Source organism: Sebastes umbrosus, chromosome 8 (genome assembly GCF_015220745.1).
Source record: "Sebastes umbrosus isolate fSebUmb1 chromosome 8, fSebUmb1.pri, whole genome shotgun sequence".
NCBI classification, from domain to species: domain Eukaryota; kingdom Metazoa; phylum Chordata; class Actinopteri; order Perciformes; family Sebastidae; genus Sebastes; species Sebastes umbrosus.
In genome coordinates this window covers 35,523,587-35,529,621 of record NC_051276.1, presented here as the reverse complement: position 1 = coordinate 35,529,621, position 6,035 = coordinate 35,523,587, and the positions used below count along the sequence as shown (strand labels likewise).

General features: G+C 39.6%; 1 protein-coding gene across 3 annotated transcripts in view; it reads right to left on the bottom strand.

The window, feature by feature from the left end:
* The window catches only part of LOC119492997 (L-rhamnose-binding lectin SML-like), a 301,994-nt gene that overhangs the window by 39,828 nt on the left and 256,131 nt on the right, over positions 1-6,035 (bottom strand). The window lies entirely within an intron of this gene.

Below are 6,035 nucleotides of genomic sequence, written 5' to 3'. Positions count from 1 at the left end.
CTTGTCATGAATAACGCTCCAAAGTTGGGCTAAATTTTGGCAAGGAAAAACTGGCATGGCCATTTTCAGAAGGGGTCCCTTGACCTCTGACCTACAGATATGTGAATGTAAATGGGTTCTATGGGTACCCACGAGTTAATCACAGCCTCATGAAACTTTACAGCCACAAACTACAGACCTAGAGCATTCAGAGGATGGATGGATCAGACTAGAGACCTAGAGCATTCAGAGGATGGATGGATCAGACTAGAGACCTAGAGCATTCAGAGGATGGATGGATCAGGCTAGAGACCTAGAGCATTCAGAGGATGGATGGATCAAACTAGAGACCTAGAGCATTCAGAGGATGGATGGATCAAACTAGAGACCTAGAGCATTCAGAGGATGGATGGATCAAACTAGAGACCTAGAGCATTCAGAGGATGGATGGCTTTCCTAGCTACATTGATCAATAAGGGGGTTTCTGAGCAGTTTACACAGCACAAGTGCTCGCCATCCAATCACCGAAAAATGCAGAAATCTCCAAATGTCAAAACGTTTTTGATCCCAAATCACAGCATGTCTTTTTCTATGGTGTTCCTCAAGGTCTAGGTGTCTTAATGTGGTATTTTGAGGGATTATTGATCATTTTTATCAATTCTCCAGTGGTAAAAAATGGTAAAATTTAGCACCAAATCTGTGTAACAAATGGTGTCTACTTATGAGACATAATAGAGAATGAGGATGACCATCATATACTTCTATCATCATGTTCTAAACCCTGATACACTAGAACAACTTGTCACACAGTGTTGAGCTGCATCTCAAATGAATCTTCAGGTTCCAGCCTTCAGATGATGTACACCACTTCTATGTGACATCTACTGTTGACCTGCTATCGCCCCCTAAGCACCCCCTAGATCTGGTCTATTGTGGGTCTCAGAGGGTTAAAGGCAGACTGAGATGGATTGTGTTCTCTGCTGCAGGTTTCAAGTCTCTGCACGTTTTAGAAAAAAAGCAGTTTGAGTTTCACAGACGGAGGATTCCCATCCGGCCAGGAAGTTCCTCACCTCTGCGTTCACACCTTTTTTGGTCTTTGTTGTGCAGTTGCATGTTAATCAGTATCAGAGTGAGTGTGTGTTTGGGTTTGGCAGACTGACTGACTGACACTCCCCCGGCTCCCTGCAGGCCTGAACCAGCCGGAGAATGTGCACAATGTCGGCGCTGCCTGGCTCCGGGGCGATGATCACAGGTCAGCGTGCCGAGGCAAAACCGGCACGTTGGTTCAGAGCATCCTGCGCTTCAGTAATCTGCAGCAGGACCACGACGACGTTACAACCGGCATCATTTTTATTGTGAAGAATGACTGAATGGCAGTATTTTTCTTTACTTTCAGGTACTTTAAATACTGTACACTCCCTTTTTAGTGCCCCCAAATCCCCAAATCTCCTCTCAGCTCTTTAACATGTCAGGATTTGGGCGTTGTGTATCTCCAGCGGTGGAAGAAGTACTCAAGTAAAAGTTAAAAAATGCAAGATGAGTTCAGTATCAAAAGTACTTATTATGAGGAATTGGTTATATTAATATAGACATGATATTATTGTTTAGCTCAAGATGAAGTAATCTCTATAAAAATACATATATGATAGGTTTTATTTTGTGTTTAATATGAAAAGTAACTATTAGAAAGTAGCAGAAAATAGTAATAGATACTATAAAGTATCTAAAAAATTACAGTACTTGAAGAAAGCTTTGGAGGTTTATGACATCTGGGAAATGTTTTGGGGAATTTGTTCAAATGTATTTATTCTATTTATTTATTTTTATTTATTTGTTTGTTTATTTATGTATTTATATTTATTTATTTATATTTATTTATTTGTTTATTTTATTTTTTATTGTTTCATTTTCTTTATCTATATTTACTTATTTATTTGTTTATTAATTTATATTAATTTATTTATTTACTTCATTATATTTTCATGGTTAATATATATCCTTTTAACTTCATGTTTAGTTATTAACTTTCACTTAAGATTTTTTATAATAATATTTTTTATAATAATAATAATAATAATTTTTATATTATTATTTTATACACTGGCATATATTCAATTTGGGCGAAGGTTCATTTGTGTTGTATGTACAATGTGTTAAATATATCAAATCCATAAATATATGTTTAAAAGAAACATGCTCTGTGTATCATTTTGCAGGTGAAACCAGAACCTGCAAAACCTCTTGTACCCGACTCCTTCAGGTAAATGTGGAAATAAAAGTATAAGTTGTGTGTGAACCTGAAGTGCAGCAGGATTCCTGTGCAGAAGGCGTGTCGTAGTGTCATGTGGTGCAGTTTCAGCTGCAGTTATAGGTCCATATAAGGAAAACAGCTGCACTATGTCTGTGTGCAAAATACTCATTTACGAGCAAAACTCAGATTTTAAGTCTTGTACGAGCAAAAAAGTTGAAATATTCACTGTGAAGAACGGCTTTCCTCCAGAGCGTTAAATTATTCCTTAGCTGTATTTTAATCTCATATACTTTTATATAGTTTAAAGATACTGAAAACGTCCTTAATATTTGCTATATATATACGTCTCTGGTAGCGGCATCCTTCAGGTAAAAGTTGTATAAAAGTATAATCTGTAAAGTTCATAAAGTTCACTTTAGTGGCTCTAACTTCCCTCCTCCTCCGCAGCAGCAGGTGTGTCATTTGCTGGATTTTTCAGCAGCAGTTAAGTCCTTACAAGGACAAAGATGGGAAGAAGAAGAAGAAGACGCTGGTACGTACAGTAGGGGGCGTGGCCACTCAGGTAACTCCCTGAAATCCTGCGCTACTCCAGCGCTTGGACAAGTTAGAAGTCATAAAAGGAAAAAAGATTTAAAAAGAACATTGTTGTTGCTTCGCAGGCGTAATTCAGTGACAGAGGAGCATTCGAGTGTCTGTAAATGAACGTACTGACATGTCTCTGCAGGTTTCAGGGTGTGGACACAATAACTGGAACACCTCTGCAATGTAAAGACATGCAAAACTATTGTGAAGCAGTCGACTGTGTTACATTATAAAAGAGCAGAGTGACACTACCTCACTGTAAAAATAGATCATTCAATTAAACCAAATGGATGATTATTGTTAGGTAATAGGTAGTTATTTGAGCAGTAAAAGAGGATGAGTTTAGGATGAGACAAGAAGAAGAAGAACACATGACAACAGGAGAGAAGAAGGTGGATAATCTAATAATCTAAATAGACGGCAGCTTGGTAGGGAGGTAAAACAAGCACCAACAAACCGAGAAAGTTTGAGGCAACAGAGAGAAAATAAATGATGAAGTAAAGAGAGATGGATAGATCCAGTTCAGTCACACAGCAGTTTGTGAAATAGTCACAAAATTGAATGTATTGATTCATGTACATAGATGTAGATGTGATGGTCAACATGAAATTGGTATGTAATCCACGTAATCGTGAACCACGAAGTATAAAGAGCGGCGAACGCCACTAGGGAGGAGGTCGGCGTGGATGGGTCGGTCAAAAAACACCAGACTTTCACCAGAAGTCAACGTTGATTTATTTTTCACGTAATTTCCGTACTTAAGTTACACCACTTCCGGAGTTAATTAAACCCAAACCGCGATCTTTTCCTAAAGCTAACTAAGTAGTTTTTGTCACGTAACTTCCGTGACAAAACCTAAGTAGTTAGGCTAAGACTAAGTAGTTAGGAAGTTTGCTTTAATTAAGCTCTAATCTGAGAACCGTTTTTAAAAAGAAGCAGACAGATGTCAGATTCCTCCGTGTGAACGCGGCCTCAGTTTTCAGCTGTAAACCGGTCTCAGCAGAGAGGTGACTGATGTTGTGTCGCCGTGGAATGTAAAGCATTTGGTTAATTGTTGTCTATTTACAGGAAACCTGTACTGTATCCACATCCCCTCAGACACCAGCTACTGTAACTGCTCAGTTCAGACAGTCAGTAGTTTGTGAAACAGTCACGAAATTGAATGTATTGATTCGTGTGTATGAACACGAATTTCACATTTTTTTCTTGATGGTCGGCACAAAATGAAGTCGTATGTAATCCACATACTTGTGAACTGGGAAGTATAAAGAGCGGCGAACTCTTTCACCCAGGAGACCGATGTTAATGTCCCGCGTGAAACCAGAAGTCAACGTTGATTTATTTGTCATGTAACTTCCGTACTTAAGTTACACCACTTCCGAAGTGTAACATTTATTGGAGATAAAATTGTAGAGAGATGACAGGAAATGACATTGAACAACGATGGACTTGAGCTGGACGCCAACTTTTGAAAGTCAAGAACCGCTCGCTACACATGTTCAATATGTTCAAATACGTCTCGTGTTATTAAGGCCCCGTCTACACATACACAGATATTTTTATAAACGGATGTTTCCCTCTACGTTTTGGCCTCTCGTCCACACGCAATAAACGGATATTTTTGAAAACGACTTCTAAGGTGCAGGTTTTTAAAAATTCCAATTACTTTGTATCAGTGTGGACGTGTAAAACGGAGCGTTTGGGACACGATGGCGTCCTCGCCTCAATTTGTGCCCATTGTTGTTTTATGTAATGAGCGTGCACCAGAAACAATAACCAAGATGACGGACTAACGGCTAATTTACGTTTTGCTAGCTCTGCTCGGACTGATTCCTACTTTACATTTGAAGCTAATATTGCTGCACCACTTCACGGACAAATGGAGGCGTCTGCTGCGCCCAGCGGTATTTGGTTCACCTCAGCACCGGCGGTTGGTTTAAAGTCCACCAGGAACAACGGTTTTGGATGAGGTCCGGCCGAAGCAGCTGATGGGCCTAAACCACTCTGGCCCACGTGGGTCCTTTAACTCACAACTTCTAGTGGAAACTCCAAAGTTTCCAGAAGATTCCGAACAAGCCAAACTTCAGTGTGTCAAATGATGAATAATCAACCAATGAAGAGGAGACAACAGAGGAGAATGAATATTGTAATGAGTCAAACTCTTGTAAACTCACGTCGACGGTCCGGATTCACAGGATTTACTTGCAGCTTGAAACCAAAACAAACGGCCCACCCGGAGGTCCTGGTTTCAAGGTTTAACATCAGATAACATCTCAACTGGCAGGACCAAGAACCTGACGGACAAACTCTGATAGATTTACATGATTTACATTCTCCAGTGCTTCCTCACCGTTTCTAAACAACTCTTTATAGGGAGCAATAAATTGGGATTTCAGTCGCTTACATGACTGTAATCTACACGTACCGAAGACAAAGCTCTGCAATGTGGAACTTTTGGAAAAAGTTAAAAAGTACTCTTCATATAAGTAGAAAAGTGTACAAGAGTTTCTTTACATTTTGAGCTTTTGATAATAAATATCTGAGACTCAAGTACTGCACTTAAAGGGAGTGTTAGTAAGAATCAGAAATGTCTTGTTAACAGCTTCACCTGTGTCCGTTAAGTCAACTAAAGTCAGCGTCCTGTTGCTGGCGCTTGTGCTCGCTCTACATAGACATGAAGGAGCATCACTCAACACAGTGAGGAGACACACGTCAGCTAAAAGCACAATATCACTCTATATTTCAGCTGCTTGGCAGTAATGTTAGCTGACCAGACCAAGGTCTCTCCATGAATCAATGCTGATCCTAGTGTTGGCTTTTCCTGCCTCAGCCTCCCGACCGCGATCAACACTGTTGAACAGACGGGCTTCACTAGATACAACCAACGCAAAAAAAGCAATTCTGTTGCAATTCCGTTGAAATGCATTAAAATGGAGTGTAAATACAGGTATATTCAGGCAGACAGTACAAGGAAAATTAAAGTTTGTTTTTTTAACATAACAGCATGTAAACATGTTCTAGTTGAAACACAAAATACAACCTGAAAATGAGCACGATATGGGACCTTTGAGTACAAGTATCTGAGTACTTCTTCCACCTCTGGAGACGACTGACGTTTGAGAACCTCCCAACAGTGTACACAGTAGTTAACAAACAGTAGCTCCACCTCAACTACTACAACTATGCTGTTTACACAACAATGCATGAGTAATAATAATAGTCC